This window comes from Triticum urartu, chromosome 1A (assembly GCF_056163025.1).
Source record: "Triticum urartu cultivar PI428250 chromosome 1A, HENAU_Tu73, whole genome shotgun sequence".
In the NCBI taxonomy this organism is placed as follows: Eukaryota; Viridiplantae; Streptophyta; class Magnoliopsida; order Poales; family Poaceae; genus Triticum; species Triticum urartu.
The window spans coordinates 374456556-374475796 of NC_141873.1; the positions used below are offsets into that span (position 1 = coordinate 374456556).

The following is a 19241-nucleotide window of genomic DNA, read 5'->3' on the forward strand; positions in this document are numbered from 1 at the left end:
AAAATATGTCGGTATGTTAAGCATATACAATTGCATCGTTATAAAGCCTTAATTGCAGTTCTCACCCTAATTTTACACTCGGTAGTGAGATTTTTTTTGGACCAGTTTTCATAAGTTTTTTGTGAATGGGTTTTTAATTAAGAAAATCTATAGAGGCTCTTACGGTAACCTGCCGCGATAGATAAGAAAAGACAATATAAGGTCACATAACATTGATCCCATTATGTTCGATATCGATAGTACAACTACATAGTAGAGCATGAATGACCATCAGTAGATCATAACTATCGCACCACACCTCCCTCTCATCAGCTAGTGGCAATCTATGTCCCAGCATTACCTATCCCTCCTGCTCTACTAAACATCTTAGTTGCCATGTCTGCAAATCTTCAGGTTCGTGTCAATGAATTCTCACTCTACTCCCTCTCTATCACGCTTATAAATAGAGCATTGTAGAGAACTGCAAGTTCCCTTTTGCTTCTTTTCCCATCGGTGGTCCCACCACTGTCATAGTTTTTTGCTTGAACAACTCAGTTCAGGTTAGTAGGGGCTGGGGCTGCCTAGTACAGATAGTTCCTTTTCTACTGTAATCGGGCCTATCGGGTCCTATAAGTATCCAACGTATCTACTTTCTCTGTTCCGAATTACTTGTCGCAAGTATGGATGTATCTACATGTATTTTAGTTCTAGATACATTTATTGCTGCGACGAGTAATTTGGAACGGAGAAAGTAGTACACAAACATATTAGATCAGTCAAACTTGAACTTTAAAATCATACCATGAGAGAGGCAACAACATGAGGACCCCTCCTCAGCCCTAATCATCGCGCATTGATGAGTTCATTTCGCACCATATTTTATTATTTTGCATAATATTATTTTATTAATTTTTTTGCACAACGTGAGGGCCCTATAGCAAGTCCTCCGCCGTATTGTGAGTGAGAGTGTAGTTTGGAGTGCAGCTGGTTTAGTGAGCGGGGTGTTAAACGATTTCTTTGTCGTGGCATCCAGGTGGGAGAGTGGCGAGTAATTTATCTACGTTTCCTTGAGGTGGAGTTGGCATGATCCTACGTGTAGGCATGCTATGTTGGGTGTTGGGGCTTCTTATCCTCTTTCGTCTATAATATATGATGCACACACTCATACGTATTTGAGAAAAAATATTATTTTTCGCATAATAAAGATAGTATTTCCTATATTTTTATCGTGGTTGCTTGCTTGTTTGTTTTACTCGGTTTCATCGAGATCACCAGAATTAAGAGTATTAGACTATTTATTGGAAATCATCTGTATTTCCTGGGAAATTTGAAGATTGAACGCCACCGAGACCTTGCACATGAAGAGAGGAATTCATAGGAGAAAACCCTACGCTACTATGCTGTAACGCCCTCGATGCGACGATATCTCCCACGTGTCGAAGCATGACTTAGAGGCATAACCGCATTGAAAGCAATGTCGCAAGTGAGGTAATCTTCGCAAACAACCCATGTAATACAATAAGGGAAAAGATACATAGTTGGCTTACAATCGCCACTTCACACAAATACATGAATAAAGCATTACATCAACCAAATACAATCAAGGTCCGACTACGGAACCAAAATAAAAGAAGAACCCCAAAAGCGACAAGGTCCCCGATCGACCCCAACTGGGCTCCACTACTGATCAACTAGAACGAAACAACACAAAGGACAAGATCTTCATCGAGCTCCTCCTGAGCTTGGTTGCGTCATCTGCATGGACTCATCGGCACCTGCAAGCTGGTTTTGGAAGTATCTGTGAGCCACGGGAACTCAGCAATCTCACACCCTCGCGATCAAGACTATTTAAGCTTATGGGTAAGGTAAAAGGTATGAGGTGGAGCTGCAGCAAGCGACTAGCATATATGGTGGCTAACATGCGCAAATGAGAGCGAGAAGAGAAGGCAAGGCACGAGCGAAAAACTATGATCAAGAAGTGATCCTATAACAACCTACGCCAAGCATAACTCCAACACCGTATTCACTTCCCGGACTCCGCCGAGAAGAGACCATCGCGGTTACACACGCGGTTGACTCATTTTAATTAAGTTAAGGTTCGAGTTATCTACAACCGGACATTAACAAATTCCCATCTGCCCATAACCGCGGGCACGGCTTTCGAAAGTTCAAGTCCCTGCAGGGGTGTCCCAACTTAGCCCATGACAAGCTCTCACGGTCAACGAAGGAATAGACTTCCTCCCGAGACATTCCGATCAGACTCGGTATCCTGGTTCTACAAGACATTTCGACAGGGTAAAACTAAACCAGCAACACCGCTCGAATGTGCCGACAAATCCCAATAGGAGCTGCACATATCTCGTTCTCAGGGCACACTCAGATGAGACATCCGACGAGTAAAACCAAATCTCAAGTTGCCCCGAGGTGGCCCCGCAGTCTGCTCGGTCGGACCAACACTCAGAGGAGCACTGGCCCGGGGGGGTTAAAATAATGATGACCCTTGGGCGCGCGACCCCCAAGGGAAAAGAAAAGGCTAGGTGACGAATGGTAAAACCAATGTTGGGCATTGCTGAAAGAGTTTTATTCAAGGCGAACTGTCAAGGGGTTCTCATTATTACCCAACCGCGTAAGGAACGCAAAACCCGGGAACATAACACCGATATGACGGAAACTAGGGCGGCAAGAGTGGAACAAAACACCAGGCATAAGGCCGAGCCTTCCACCCTTTACCAAGTATATAGATGCATTAATTAAATAAGATATATTGTGATATCCCAACAAGTAAACATGTTCCAACAAGGAACAACATCTGCATGTTCCAACAAGGAACAAACTTCAATCTTCACCTGCAACTAACAACGCTATAAGAGGGGCTGAGCAAAGCGGTAACATAGCCAAACAACGGTTTGCTAGGACAAGGTGGGTTAGAGGCTTGGTTCAACAATATAGGAGGCATGATAAGCAAGTGGTAGGTATCGCAGCAAAGGCATAGAAAAAGAGCGAGCATCTAGCAAGCAAAGATAGAAGTGATTTTGAGGGTATGGTCATCTTGCCTGAAATCCCGCAAGGAATAAGAACGAGTCCATGAAGAAGACAAACGGACGTAGTCGAACGAATCCTCACAACACGACGTTATCGGAACCAACCCGAAGAAGCAACACCGGAAAGAAGCAAACAACATAGTAAACAACCACCACATAAGCATGGCATGATGCATAAACAATTATGATGCATGTCCGGTTTAATGAAGCATGGCATGGCAAAATGCACAAACAATCCTACAACTTAAGTGGAGCTCAATATGCAAAGAGTTGCATATTGACGAAACACCACGATAAGTTATTTAGTTCGATCTCGTTTATGTACCCAACAATATTAAATGTTGTTAAACATGGCAAGAGGGAAAACATGATAAAACTATCTAATCTAGTCAAGTTTAAATGAGGCCGGAACAACAAGCAACAAGTCCGGAAAAATCCTCATGTGCATATTTTTGGTTATGGTACTGTTCTGCCCTAAACACAATTTTAGAGTTATTAAACATGCAAAGTAAAGCCACCATGTTAAACTAGGCAAAATTCTACCCCATTTACATATAAAGATTAATTAAAACCGAGCTACAGTTAATTAGTTATGAATTAAACCGTTTTAGCATGGTATAAGAGTAAATCTACACAAACAACAATTTAAACATTTTAAACATGGGTCAAAGTGACATATTATGAAACTAGACACAATTTTAAGCATTTTTCATATTAAGTTTGTTTTAATCCGATGCACGGTTGTGAAGTTATTAAATGCATGAAGTTTAGGGGGATTTCTGCAAAACTGACAAACTCCGGAAAATAACTAAAATCGCAGATCCTAAAAAAAACCTACACGGGCCGGATCTGGAACAGGGCCCAACAGAGAAGGGGGGCACAGTGGAGGCTCACCATGGGCTGAGGCCCAGCTGGTGAGGAGGAAAGCCGGCAAAGGCAGCGCAGATCTGGCCCGACTGGGCCTGGCTTGGCGCCGGCCGGCCCAGACTCGCGAGGCAGGAAGGATACGGGCGTGGCGCCCTCTGTTCGACAAAGAAGCAGAGGAGCAGCGGCGCAAGGCAGAGACAACGGCGGCGGCTGCTGGCAGGCTCGCGGGCGGGAGAAGGAGCGGCTCCGGCGCGGCTGGAGACGGACTTGGCGCAGCTGGAGATGGACTTGGCGCGGCTGGAGCGTCTCGATCCGGGCGATGGGAAGTAGCGGCGTCCCGATGAACATGGCGGCGGCCATGCCGTGGGTCCGGCGACGAGGTAGGAGGGAACCGGTCGAGGGACTCGAGGTCCACCGGCTCTGGGCCGAGATGGGGCACGCCGGCGTCGAGGAGCTCGCGGCGTGAGGTTGCGGGGGCTCCGGCTGGGTGTTCCTGTGAGGGACAGAGAGGGGAAGTGAGGAGCAGAGGAGAAAGCAGAAGGAGGCAGGTGAAGGAAGGAGAGATGGGGCGGGCGTGGTGGAGCTATTGGCCTGCCCCAACGGGTGGCGAGGACGTAGCGGAGGGGTCAAGGTGCTCAGGACGAGGGCGCCATGGGAGGAGCACAAGAGGAGCTCGGGGTAGGAGGCGCGCTGGTTGGTGGATGGATCTGGAGAGGATCGAGAGGTGGAGGCTCGGGCGCTGGTTGGGTGGATCGGCAAGGGAAGATCCCGAGGGGGGTTTGGAAAGCGGCGGCGGGCGACGGGACACATCTCCTAGATTTTAGGGTTAGGCTAGAGTTTGGTCTATATATAGCAAGAAAGGCTAAGTTTAGGGGCATTAGGTCCCTCCGATCTTAATCGGACGGTCGCGAATAAAATAGCTAGGGAGTCCAATTAACAAAACAGAGACGTTTTGTAGATGTTTGGGGATGATCTGAGTTCAACGGTGACAACTGTTCGGGTCGGGTCCGGGACAGTTATCGGACGCGCGCGCGAGGGGGGGGTTGATGCACTGAGCAGAGAGGGTTTCGGACCGTGCGATCGCATCGGACAACTCCGGAAGCGAAGAGGGGAAGGAGGATGGACTAGGTGGGTTGTGTAGAAGGTCTCGAGCTGAGATAAGGGGAGAGAGGGAGACCCGACGACTGTTTCCGGAGACCGAAAACGTTCGACGTTAGACCGGCTACTATTGTCGCTATATTTATCCGTTGGGGCGTCAAACGGACTCCGAATGCGATGAAACTTGGCAGGCGGTCTACTCACACTATAATAAGACCACACGCCAACTTTCATCCCATTCCGAGAACATTTTCCGGCCACTTATAAAATACTATTTCGGACATGCCGCGGGCGCGTGCGAGTGTGCCTGGACTCAGAACGAACAACGGAAGGAACGAGGAGGCCGGGACGGATGCAAGTTTTGAAAACATGATGATGTAATGCACATGATGACATGACAAGATGCGACACGCAAGCAAATGATAAAGCAATAACAGCGAATAACTGGAGGACACCTGGCACATCGGTCTCGGGGCGTCACATATGCCTTTCCAGAGGAGAAGACAACTGTTGTAATGACCGATCGTACCACGCACCATCATCAGCGCTTCGTCAAACATTCTTTACCCCGTGCAACTCGATCTGACGAATGGAGAGGCTACACAAAATAGTAACGGAAACCCCACTCCGAGAGGGATCCAGAGGGGTGATTGACAAGAGGGCATCAACCATACCAATAACTTGAGCACGGAGGCCACACCATCAAGATCCTTCACCTCCATTGTCATACACGCCATCACCGTTGACTCTCTCATCCATCTTGTAGTAATCTCTGAACTCATTGTGGATTTGTATGGGGATTACTTTTAGTCGTAATATTCATACGGATATCTCGTCTATATCTTGTGCTCCATTTTCTGAGTTATTTCCCTAGTTCTCGGGGATATGGAACCCTACTTGTTACATGATTTGAATGCAGTAATATATTTGATCTATGTGATATGGTCGTGATAATCTTCTTCATAATGTTGTGCAAACATTGAATACACAATATTTTCCCTATGAGGGCGTAAAGTATATTAATGTCATTGCATAGCGGGGTTAGAGTACGACGGTGACATAAGCTTCCTCTCTCTTTAATTAGCGGACCTTTGGTAAGGGAATAACAATGAATAATATGCTTTATGCTACATCCATGGGAAGACCCTTATTATTGGCTCTGCCCTGACATAAACAAATATCACAATGATGAAATATTCATCATTCACTCTCATTATACACTAGCGGGGAATCCAGAACCCTCAAGAACACGTTCATCCTTGTTACAGTTTCCTTAATACACTCACTCTTCTCATTATTTTTACGATAACTGCGCACTCTAATTCTTTCGCTCACAAACACTCCTACAACATTTCATTATCACAACACTCTCGCTTGGGATCAAGAAACAACTTCTAGGCACAACAAAACAAACCTCTACATGAGGCAAACGACCCTTCCTTAGCTCTTCGTGGGATTGATACTCTTACTTCGAAAGTAGCTAAAGTTAGCCATGTGCACTTGCAAGACATCATTCATCAGTTCGGTGTTGAAGTTCACCCAAACTTGCTAGTCACCGCTCTCACACCAACACCCTAACCTCCTCCCTCACCCCCAACCTTGCTCTCCACCCATCTCAGTATGTCATCCCATGACCTCTGTCTGTCTCAGCTCTTTGAGAAACGTATTAGCAGTTGACGATCCAAAACTATTTCATATGATGGTGCCTGGTCTTGATTAACTCGGTTATGACTAGTCTCCATATTTATGATCTTTTTGGAGATGTCCAAGGGGGTCGAGCGGAGGCTCGATTATTATCGCACACAATTCTTCTGGCAGTCGAATCAACATAAGAGAAATTACCAGCTATCATGCAGGGAGATCTTATGTACCCCAAAATACTAGGGTGGCCTCGCGGTCCATGGTCTAGAACTTAATAATATATGCTTTATTAGTGTGACAATCTCTCTTACATAATAAGTATTTCGGTGCGAAAATCACTCACATTGATTAAAGCCAAACCAATGTCCGGCCGCACGTCCTCCCGAGTCGCCCTCGTGCGGCGGCTGGGAGGCCCCCAGATCCCGTCGCTCCCGGCTCCCCCTCTCGTCCTCCTCCACCCTCGCCGTCGCCCGAGGGCGCGGCCAGGCAAAGCCTTGCCGTCGCCGGCGGCGGCGGGGACTAGGTGGCCTCCCGCTCGTGAGGAGCTGGCGCGGGCCGGCACCCCCGAGCCGGAGCGTGACGTGTGGCCGGACGTCACAACGAGGGCTAGCGGCGCTCCGGCGATCCCATTCCCCATGGCAAGCGGCTTCAAGATCTAGGGCGCCATGGTCGCCAGGGACGGCAGCGGTGTGACCAGATCGGCGGCGGCGCGGCCGGATCTGGGCCCAGGCACGAGCTTGGTCTCCGGTCATGGTCGGCGCGATGGCGAGTGCGACATGTTGGCAGCTGGACGGATCTGCGGGATTCCATCTTTGTCTGGTCCTTGACAACCCAGGCAACTCCAGGGGAAACCCTAGATCTTCATGGGATTGAGCGATGGCGGTGCTTTTGTGCCGTAGTCCCTCTTCAGGGCATCGTTTTGGAGTTTGCTACGGTTGAAGGAACCAGCGAGGCCTGCGGTGTACGCCCGGTGGCGCAACTGCCGATGAAAATCGCGCCGACTATGGTCATGGCGGACGATTGCGGCATCTTTGATGTCGTTTCCTTGTCGAGGCATCATTGTTGCAGTTGGCGTCATCAGGCTCGGGATGCTCCGGGGAAAACCCTAGATCTGGGTCTCCCGGATCGGACGATGATGGCGTTCTTAGTAGCGTCTTCCCTCATGGGGGCATTGTTTTGGAGCAAGTGATGGCTGGTGGTGACAAGAGGAGGAGCGGTGCTTCATCACACACTTTGATGGTGTCGGATCTCGATGGCATGGCGCTCTGGAGATTAGGCGTCTGATGTGCGATGATGGACTCGCGCAGGAGGTCAACGATGTCTCGCGTTGTGGTGGCGTCGGCGGCAGCTAGACCGGGCAAGGTTTATGCAGCAGTACAACTCTGAAGATGGATTGGTGGCAGGTGGCTGCGGCGGCCTCATACCCGGCAGGTGTCCTGGTTGAGGAGCACGCCAGACTGGTAGGTGCCCATACCCGGCAGACGTCCTGGTTGGGACCTCATGTCTTAGATGTTAGGTTTGGCTGCGAGGTCTGTTTGGTACTAGGCCCAGACTATCAGCATCCCTTCATCAATTGGATAGGAATAGCAACACTTTTGTTGCCTAGATGGTGGCTTCAATTTTACTGTTGTATGACTTTGTAAGGTCTTGTGTGAATAATTAATAAAGTGACTGCATGCATCGTTCAGATGCAGAGGCTGGGGGTCCTCCTTCATTTCTAAAAAAATAAAAAAAATAAAAAAAGAATGGGGAATGGTGAATCAATTAGATTGCATGAGGATACTTGGATCGGGACTAGACATCTTTCGAGTATGCATCCCCAATTATATCGTTATAAAGATGGATCATTGTTTTGGTAAAAATGCGGGGGACTAATTATTGAAGTAGATAACGCACATGTGGAATTTTGTAGGGCTCTTATTGGTTAGCATTTAGCAGACTGAAATGAGATGGTCCTAAATGTTTAGGAATGTGCAGCTAACTATGAACCATGCCTTAAATGTCATCTTCACACTTCTGAGAGAATTTACTCGGCTTTAATAGAAATACATGTGTTAAGTCTAGATTTATATTATTGTATGCAAGCGATAGGTGCAATGCTTAGGCCCTCTCCAGGTGTAGTGTCTGTCGGCACATTCCATATGGAAGCAAAAGCGAGGCCAAGGAATGGTCAATATCGCCAACTCCTTGCGAGTCTGATAAGTGAATTGCAGAAAACATCGACATTGACGGTTAGGGTTACAGAAACCACACTTCTACAGTTTTGTATCAAAAACCACTAATTCTGAGGCTATTTTTCTTTTTTTGCAAAAACACTAGTCACCGGCTTAGGCCGGTTTGAGCACGATTATGACTGGCGGGTCCCGCTGGACAGGGTGACGTGACACAACATAATGGATAGCAAATAGATAGAATCACATAGACTAAACTATAAAAAAGCCAAAAAGGAAAAGGTCGTTTTTTTAAGAAAAAAAAGACAAAGAAAGAGGAAGGTTAGGAGCACCAGCGAGCTCCACATCCCGGCGACCCCGCCTCAGAATTAGCCCTCCGTAGGACCAGCAGTGAGCTCCGCCGGCGGTGCGCTCGAGCTCGCAGGTGCGCGGGTCGAGGCCGCCGAGCAGCAGCTCCACCGCTTACCGCTGCATCTCGCTGCCGCGCAGACCGGCAACTCTCGACGGTGAGCTCCGCCGCCGCCGGCGCGCTCGAGCTCGCAGGCATGCGATGCGAGCCGAGGCCGCCGGGCCACGAGCAGCGCCTCTACTGCGCATCCCCCTGCACCTCGCTGCTGCGCAGCCCGGAGACCCTCGACGCTGAGCTCCGCTGCCGCCGGTGCCCTCCCCTATCTCTCCCATCTGATGCGTTCCGCCCTCGTCGTGCTCCAGCAGGAGCCACGCCGTCAAGCTCATCCATGGCCGCCTGTTGCTTAAGCGCTGCCGCTGCAGCTCCGTTGTCCCGTCGTCGTCGTGCTCCTGCCGGATCCTCGCCGTCTTGCCTATCCCCGACCACGCGCGGACCTACCTGTGCCCTGCCGATGGAGCAGCCGGCCATGCACGGGGAGGGAGTGGCCGCCGGCGTCCACCACCGGACCGAGGGGAGATGGAGGACCCGATTGCTTTTCTTTCAGGGGTCCTTTTACAAAATAAAATTATATCCGCATGTAATTGACTGTTTTTTGCCACATCACCCTGTTTAGCGGGACCCATCTGTCATAATCGTGCTTAAATCGGCCTAAGTGGGCGACTAGTGTTTTTTGCAAAAAATTAGCCTCAGAATTAATGATTTTAAACACAAAACTGTAGAAGTGTGGTTTCTACAAACCTAGCCTTCAATGTCGATATTTTCTGCAATTCACACTTTTGGCAGAAATATGCATGACCATACGATTCCTCATCAGAATATTTGATATCTGAATAAGAAATTATATTGGCAGCAACCAGTATATCGAGATCTACAGCTATGTATAGAGCTGGCGCTGGCAGCAATGCGTGATCTAATCCATATCCCCTTGTGTTTTTATTCAATAGTAATGCTAAATTAAGCGTGAGTATAGAATAGCTTATTCTACACCCTCTAGTAATGATCTATACAAAATATAGTAATGTAGCATATAAAATATAGTAATTTTTTAACAGTGTAGTAAATTCAAAACTTGGATAGTAAAAAAATTATTTCAAAATTACTACATTTTATACAGTGTTTTACTAGATTTTGTACATAGCGTTACTGGGTGTAGAATAAGCTATTCTACACTCACGCTTAGAATAGCGTAACCCTATATATATAGTGTTACTATTCATTACCCAGGGTGCAGAATAAGTTATTTTTTATCCGAGGTAATTTTACGATAATTTCATAATTAAATTACGTTTGCAATTTAAATAGTTACATTCCTATTGATTCATTACGTAAAATTTGGTATAAGAAAATAAAAATATAGATCATAAGACAAGAAAATTTGCAGTTTATGTGTATTTTACACTATGTTTTTATGTTTGTAATTTTACATAACATAAAATATTTTTTACAACGATTATATATTTTCTTACGGTGTCTTTTTGCGTCGAAAATAAAGAAAAAGTTACGGAACGTAAAATTACGGGGTATTGATGGTAAAATAGAGGGGGTGAAGAATAACTATTCCTCACCCAGGGTGACGAATAGCGCGACCATATATATATATATATATATATATATATAAGAGTGAAAACACTTATCTATTAGGTTTGGTGAGGTATGTACTTTTGAGTCATTATACTCGTACCACAGCTCTAACTATGACAAGCACGCAATGACGCAAGGTTCTGATTGGTCCAACTGTTTTGGTAGGGAGAAATTAAGACGAGCTCAGCTCTGATCAGGTTCGGCATTGGTGCTTCAGCTATATAACACCAACCATGGCTTACTGGCAGAGCCTCCAAATGCATGCCATAGTGGATTCCAGACCGCTAAACTTCCTAGTGAGCACTCCTACAGCACATGCACCTTAGAAGATTAGAACATCTGAGCCTAATTAAGCTTGTGAGACATGGGGAACCCACTCAACAGATGCAGACAGGGCAAGAGCCATGGGACATGAGTTACTTTGGTGATGAAATGTGATGGCTTAGCAAGCATGTGTGTCCAATCAGGGCTATGGAAGGCACGGCTTGCAGTGGTGAGATGTTTCCGCAAGCCTGCTTGTTAGCATCTCCCAGAAACGGGAAATCAGTAGACTTCAACTATCCTTAAACATACTGATGAAAAGTCCCAAGGACCAGCATGTTTGTGCCGTCAGCGAGGCCCTGGTGCTCGCCTCTCTGTTGGCTCACCGGCCACAGGGCCTTAGGCCAACTCCAGCAGAAACCTAACTTGTCCGTCGGACACAGTTTATGTCAAACGGATAAAAAATACTGGCTCAACAGCAGACTCTATTTTACTTTTTCATCTGTTTCATATTCGTTTCACCTCATTCCTGAATCAAAGTTAGTCTCGTTGAGGCAGAAAACGTCCTCATGTCCCTTTTGGACCCAAAGCCTCCGTTGTGTCCGTCTGCACATGAGTCTAGCCCACCTGTCATTGAAACCGAAGGGACCCACCCACCCATCCATCCATCCCCTCTCTCTCCTCCATTTTCACTGTTTCCTTGCACACTGCGTCGACGGCCGCCGGAGCAGGGCACGGGCACGGCTGAGCCGATACTCCTCCTTGCCGGCCGACCAACCAGCACCAGCCTCCCGACCACGGCAGCCGCGACTGGCAGACGGCGAGCAGGCGAGGCTGCGGCGTGGGCGAGGCGGGGCCGGGGCAAGGTGGCGAGCAGCGGCGCGCGAGCGGCCTGTTGAGCTGCGGGCGCGCGCGGGCGTAGCAGCAGCTGCCAGCAGATGAGCGGGCACGGCGGCCTGGCCAGCGACGGGCGCGCGCCCAAGCGCAGCGGCACCTTGAAGCGGAGCGGGGCGTCGGACACGGCGGAGCAGGCGCGCGCGGGGTGGTCCGGAGCGCGGGCGCGTCGGCCGGAGCAGGGCGCCGCTCGGACGCACCGAAGCTCGGGCGCTTCGGCCGAAGCGTGGCACCGCACGGACGCCGCGGCGAGCGAAAGGGCACGCTGCTGTGCTAGCTAGCTAGACGGCGAGATGTGGCGCGGGCGAGCTGCTGCTTTGCTAGCTAGCTAGGCAAGCGGGCGAGCTGCTGCTGTGCTAGCTAGCTAGCCAGCCGGGCAAGCGCGGCCGGCTGCTGCGGCAGTGCACGGGCTAGATGGTGTGCGGCCCGGACACTTTGGGTTGGGTCCGTTGCGTTGGGGCACCGACGACCGGACAACCCCTCGTGGACAAGCATGTTCGTTTTTTTACCCCAAACGAATAAAATCCAAACAAACCGGATGTCCATTTGAAACGGATAAAATTCTAATAAAACGGACGTTCGTTTTGGGTCGTGCACTGAAGTTGGCTTTATTCTGTTGTGACCTGTGCAAGGGTTGTGTAGGTGCAAGTTACTCTTTCTGCTTCTGAACCTGTTGTGTTGGAATGGCGAAAAGCATTCTTGGGCTTGACATGCCTTGACATGCTTCACAGGCACAACGGTGCAGGTCGGGTTTACCCCGGTCAGGCCAGTCTCGGTCCAAGATGAATTACTAATAGATCAAGTTTTGTACATTTTGTGTTGTCACCGTACTAGATTAAGTAGTTCTTCATTTTTTGTTTGACTGCTCGAGAGTTCCCCTAGCGAAAAAAACTAGGGTTAGCTGTCCTCCAGCGCCGCCGCCGAGAGTTTATCGATCACTCTATCTACTATCCCTGACTGCCCCCGCACAAGCTCGGGATAATCAAGGGTGTCTTACTGTCTTTGCGCACAGGCCCGGCCTTGTTCGTGCGCTGGGTGAGTTAGGGCTTCGGGTTTTTTTAGATTGGATCACAATATGGCAGAGAAGGGTGAATCGAGTGCAAGAACCGGAAAGGAAAAGGTGGAGGATCTGCTGGGAAGGCTGACGCTGCATGCGGATGGAGATGAGGAATTTGTGTTGGAGGAAGAGATCCAGGAGCCGCCAGCATCGGCAAAGTGGCTGGCCATAGCGCGAGTGCACACGACGAGGGGTTTTAGCCGTACTGCTCTATATTCTGATATGAGATCGGCATGGAATCCGGCTAAGGAGGTAACCTGGAGAAGGTTGGATGAGAACCTCTTTACAGTTCAGTTTGGTTGTTTGGGAGATTGGAATAAGGCCATGAAGCAGGGACCTTGGTTGTTTAGATATCAAGGTGTGTTAATGGAGGAGTACGATGGATATGAAGATCGTACATCAGTTGTACTGAACAAATTGGCGGTCTGGGCTAGAGTCTTGCGGCTGCCGGATAACTATCTGCATGAACCGATCATCAAGGGTATGTGCAGACCGATGGGTGAAATCACTGAAGTCCAAATCAAACTCCCGAATGGTTTTGTGGGAGAATTCGTTCGGATAAGAGCCAGAATAGATGTGACAAAAAAACTAACTCGCTTTGTGTCGATCACGAAGGAGAAGAAGAAGGTTTGGTACCAAGTTCAGTACGAGAAGCTGCCGACCTTTTGCGGAAACTGTGGGTTACTTGGGCATTGGCACGAGGAGTGTGGCACGGGCGAGCATGACGAGTCAAAACTTGAATGGGGTGATTTCTTGCTTGTGGATGGAGGCAGAGGCAATGGCCGAGGTAGAGGGGGACGTGCTTCAGCAGGACGTGCTCCTGCTAGGGGGCGAGGTAGAGGCCGGGGTGGCCGTTTTGGGGAACTTGACAAAGAATTTCATATGAGGACAACATGGAGAGCTAACCATGTAGATCCTAATGATGGTAACAGTCAAGTCAGGAAGGAAGGGATAGATGTTGACATGTCCGATGCTGACGTGTTAAGTAGGAAGAGGCTTACATATGAAAATTTGACAACAGAGAAACCTGCTGATACAGAAAAAGGGGGGAAGGTATTACAGATTGCTAGGCAATAGAATAGCCAGGAGATGATCAACTTTGTTGCACCGGAGGGGGGGTCTACACCTGGAAAGACCCAACCACCAAAACGATCACGTACTGAGGGTACTCAGTACAATTTAGGTATATCGGCGGCCTCCCAGAGCGAGGCCGACCGAGCACAACGAAAATATTGAGCTGGAATTGTCGTGGCTTAATTCAAGCCGCGACAATAAGGGCGCTTTTGGCTGTCCAAAAGCGCAGGAGTCCGGATATGATGTTCCTAATGGAGACACATCTGGACGAGTACCCGACAGAGTGTCTTCGGCGTCGCCTGAAGATGGACCATAAATATGTAGTACGGAGTGATGGTCGTAGTGGAGGACTCTTACTGTTTTGGAAGAAGGAATTTGCTGTGTCCTTAAGGCATAAAACAGAAAATTATATAGATGTATTCATCGGTGCTGGACAAGAAAATATTTGGAGAATGACGGGTTTGTATGGAGAGCCAAAGTGGAAGGACAAACACAAAACATGGAAAAGACTCAGGGAACTTAAAAACGTCTGTGATATGCCTTGGATGGTGATAGGGGACCTTAATGAAATCCTATACTCTTTCGAGAAGGAAGGAGGGAATGATCGTCCTGAACAGTTTATGCAAGCTTTTAGAGATGCTCTGGAAGACTGTAATTTATCTGATCAGGGTTACGTGGTGATAAGTTTACTTTGCATAGAGGCCTCATTCGAGAAAGACTGGATCGAGCACTGACGAATGAAGGTTGGAATATAAAATTTCCTTTTGCAAAACTGGACCATCTGGACTATTATAGGTCCGATCATAGGCCGCTACTCATGAATCTGATGGAAGAGGAAGTACAGGATTCGGGAAGACCTACTGTACTTCGGTTTGAAGCATGCTGGCTTCGAGAGGTAAATTTCAGAGAGGTGGCTGAAGGTGCATGGAAGAATATGGGCACAGGCTCACAGTTTCAGAGTTTGGCGACCCGATTGGGTCAAATGCATGCTCATTTGCATAAGTGGGACAAAACAGTCCTCAAAAGGAACTCCAGAAACTTGAAGAAAGTACAACATGATCTGGAACAAGTGGCTAGGAGTAATTTATCACCTGAGAATGTGATGAAACATAAGGAACTTGCAAGGGAGGTTGAGAACTTATTAGAGCTAGAAGAGATTCACTTCAGCCAACGATGTGGGCTGGATTGGTTGAAATTTGGGGATAGAAATACCTCGTATTTTCAGAGGTATGCATCAGCAAGGAAAAAGAAAAATCGTATCAATGGGTTGCTCAATGACCAAGGGGTTTGGCAGGAGGGTACAACCTACTTAAACCCAATGATCTCAAACTATTTTGCGGGCCTTTTCTCCATAGAGATTTAGGAACCAGACCCAAGCTTGTTGGATAAGGTGGTGCCACGTGTTTCAACCGAGATGAATGATATGTTCTTAAAACCCTACACAGGCGAGGATGTTCGTAAGGCGCTTTTCTCAATTGGGGATCTGAAGGCCCCCGGGACGGATGGACTCCATGCAATTTTTTTAAGAAATGCTGGAGCTTTTTGGGAGATGCCATCACTGTGGAGGTTTTGGATGCAATGAATAAAAAGATCATCCCAGAAGGCTGGAATGACACGGTCATTGTTCTCATACCTAAAGTGGACACCCCAGGAAAAATTTCTCAGTATAGGCCCATCAGTTTGTGCAATGTCTTGTATAAGGTAATATAAAAAATGATCGCTTTACGATTAAAATCTTGCCTTCATGAAATAATTGCGTCTGTCCAAAGTGCTTTTGTTCCCGGCCGTCTTATTACAGATAATATACTGTTGGCGTACGAGTGTATGCACACAATCAAAAATAAGAAGAAAGGGAAGGTAGGGTATTGCCCAGTCAAGTTGGATATGCACAAAGCATATGATCGTGTGGAGTGGAATTTTTTGGAGAGAATGATGCTCAAGCTTGGCTTCCATGGGGAGATTGTGGAACTACTGATGGCTTGTGTGAGGTCCGTTAAGTATAAGATACAGTTTAATGATCAAGAAACAGATGGGTTTATTCCCACTAGGGGGCTCCGGCAGGGAGACCCCTTGTCACCTTATTTGTTTCTTTTGTGCGCAGAAGGATTTTCTAGTGCTCTGGCTCATAAAGAGGAGGTTCGTGGCATTGAAGGGGTGAAGGTGTGCAGGAATGCACCATCAGTATCACATTTATTATTTGCTGATGACTCTTTAATCCTTATGAAATCTGATATGAATAATGCAACCTCATTGAGACAAGTACTGGACGAATATTGTGCTAGTTCGGGATAGTTAGTCAGTGAAGAAAAAAGTAGTATATTTTTCAGTCCAAATGTTGATATTGATGTGAAAGCTGAGATGTGTGCAGAATTAAATATTATGACAGAGGCAATTTCAGATAAATACTTGGGCCTCCCTGCTATGGTAGGCCTAGATAGAAGTGACAGTTTCACCCACCTTGTGGAAAGGATTGTCAACAGACTGAAGGGGTGGAAGGAGAAGCTCCTCTCTATGGGGGGCAAAGAAATTCTACTCAAGGCTGTGATTCAGTCTATTCCTGTTTTTGCCATGGCTGTTTTCAGTATTCCCAAAAAAATATGTAAAGAGATCACAGATGCAATGTCAGGTTTCTGGTGGGGTGACACAGAGGAGGAGAAGAAAATGCATTGGCTAGCATGGTGGAAAATGTGTTTCCCAAAAGATAAAGGAGGTATGGGGTTTAGGGACCTTCGTGCTTTTAACCTAGCAATGTTGGCAAAATAGAGTTGGAGAATGATCACCAACCCAGAAACATTGTGTGCACAAGTCTTGAGAGCAAAGTACTTTCCGGATGGGAATTTATTAAAAGCCGGTCCAAAAAAGGGATCATCCTATACTTGGCAGAGTATTGTTGCTAGGTTACAAACTTTCAGGAGAGGATATATTTGGAGAGTTGGATCAGGGGAGAAAATAAATATCTGGGAAGATCACTGGTTGCCAAGTAGTCCCACAAGAATGGTCTATACCAGGAAAGGTAACACTCTTCTTAGAACAGTGGATGAACTCATTGACCCATACACAGGATCATGGGACGAACAGTTGATAAGAAGCATTTTTATAACAGTTGATGCGGAAAGAATTTTGAGAATTCCTCTCTCAAAACATTTGCAGGAGGACTTTGTGGCGTGGCACAGGACCAAATCTTTTACATTCTCAGTTCGTTCAGCTTATTACACAGAATGGGAGCACCAATTTGGTTCCCAGAGTACCACTACCGTGGGGTCAGCTGGTACTAATCCGGTCTGGGCTGTGATTTGGAAACTCAAAGTCCCTAGCAAGGTTAAAATATACATGTGGCGGGCTCTACGTGGAGTAATCCCGGGTGAAAGGGCATTTCCCTACTTTATGTTTTGGATGATGATGACAACCCTTTGTGGTCTAATCGTGTTCTATATGTTTCAGGTTCTCGATGCTTAGGCTTACATCGGATTGCTATTGCCTCTCGAAGGAAAAGATCGAAGACGTGTCCTCCACTCTTTTATTTTCTTTGGTCGTAGAGTACCCGTACTATCAAGAGGGAATCCTCATTAGGAAGCTCTGGGGGAATCAGTTCACGTACACTTTTCTCACCCTCTCTTTGCCTTCCTCAGGTGTGTGTGGGAGAGAGAGTTTTCCTTGCCTCTTCCCCTCTTTTCTGCTCACTGTTTCTGCCCAGCGGTTGTACCGCTCTCTGGAGCGGTTGTACCACCGGGTCTTGTCGCTCACCAGCTTTGCTCGAGCGGTTGTACCGCTGCCTCCGGGCGGTGGTACTGCCACCATGCTCTGCAACAGCTGAGGCGGTGGTTCCGTCCATGCACCGCTCAAGTATCGTTCTCCCTTCTGGTTTGATGCGGTTCTTGGGCGGTAGTGGCCCGGTTGGTCCGGTCGTTCCACGATGACCGGTACCACCGGTGGTCCGAGCGGTTCTTCCGCTCAGTACTTAGCCGCCCAAGAGCTCAAGGCCATGCGGTTGTTCCGGCCAGGCACCGCCCAAGTACCGGTCAAGCTCCTATTTTGATGCGGTGGTTGTGTGGTAGCCAGGCGGTTAGTACGGTTATTTTTCTTAGCCGGTACTACCGCCCGCCTATCCGGTTGTACCGCTTGGTAGGGTTCTGCAGTTACACCGTGAGTCCCGGTTGTACCGCTGCAGTGCAAAAAATGCAGTAACGGTTGGAAATGTGGGGTGACTATTTAAGGGGGCTTCTCCCACCTACCACTCCTACCTTTGATCTCTCTCACTCCATCATTAATGACCTTCAAGCTCTCTTGCCCGATCTCTCTCTCTAGCCATTCAAACTTATTGATTTGCTAGGGATTGAAGGAGAAGACCTAGATCTACACTTCCACCAAAGGATATTTGCTTCCACCATACTTTCTTGTGTGGATTTTGTTACTCTTGGGTGTTTGAGCACCCTAGACGGTTGAGGTCACCTCGGAGCCACATTCCATTGTGGTGAAGCTTCGTGGTTTTTGTTGGGAGCCTCCAATTAAGTTGTGGAGAGAGCCCCAACCTTTTTTGTAAAGGTTCGGTCGCCGCCTTCAAGGGCACCAATAGTGGAATCACGGCATCTTGCATTGTGTGAGGGCGTGAGGAGAATACGGTGGCCCTAGTGGCTTCTTGGGGAGCATTGTGCCTCCACACCGCTCCAACGGAGACGTACTTCCTCTCAAAGGGAAGGAACTTCGGCAACACATCCTCGTCTCCACCGTCTCCACTCTTGGTTATCTCGTGCCTTTATTTGAGCAAGCTTACTTGTTTCATATCTCTTGCTTGCTTGTGTACCTATCCTCGTTGCATCATATAGGTTGCTCACCTAGTTGCATATCTAGACAACCTACTTTGATGCAAAGTTTAAATTGTTAAAGAAAAGCTAAAAATTGTTAGTTGCCTATTCACCCCCCCTCTAGTCAACCATATCGATCCTTTCAATTGGTATCAGAGCCTCGTCTCTTTATTAAGGACTTTACCGTCCAAAGAGTATGGTTGATACCGTAGACGGTGTGGAGGAACACTCCGGTGTGAATCCGATCTCGTCTACGGGAGATGGGGGAACTTCGGTCTCTCGTGAGGAGTTCAATGTGGCCTTGGAGACATTGAAAACCTCCATGACGACCGAAGTCGAAAGCATGTTTACTAAATTTCTTGAGGG

General features: G+C 47.8%; 1 pseudogene; it reads left to right on the forward strand.

The window, feature by feature from the left end:
• Positions 1-4206: 4206 nt before the first annotated feature.
• Positions 4207-7815, forward strand: LOC147991300 (uncharacterized; annotated as a pseudogene).
• The last annotated feature ends 11426 nt before the right edge of the window (positions 7816-19241 follow it).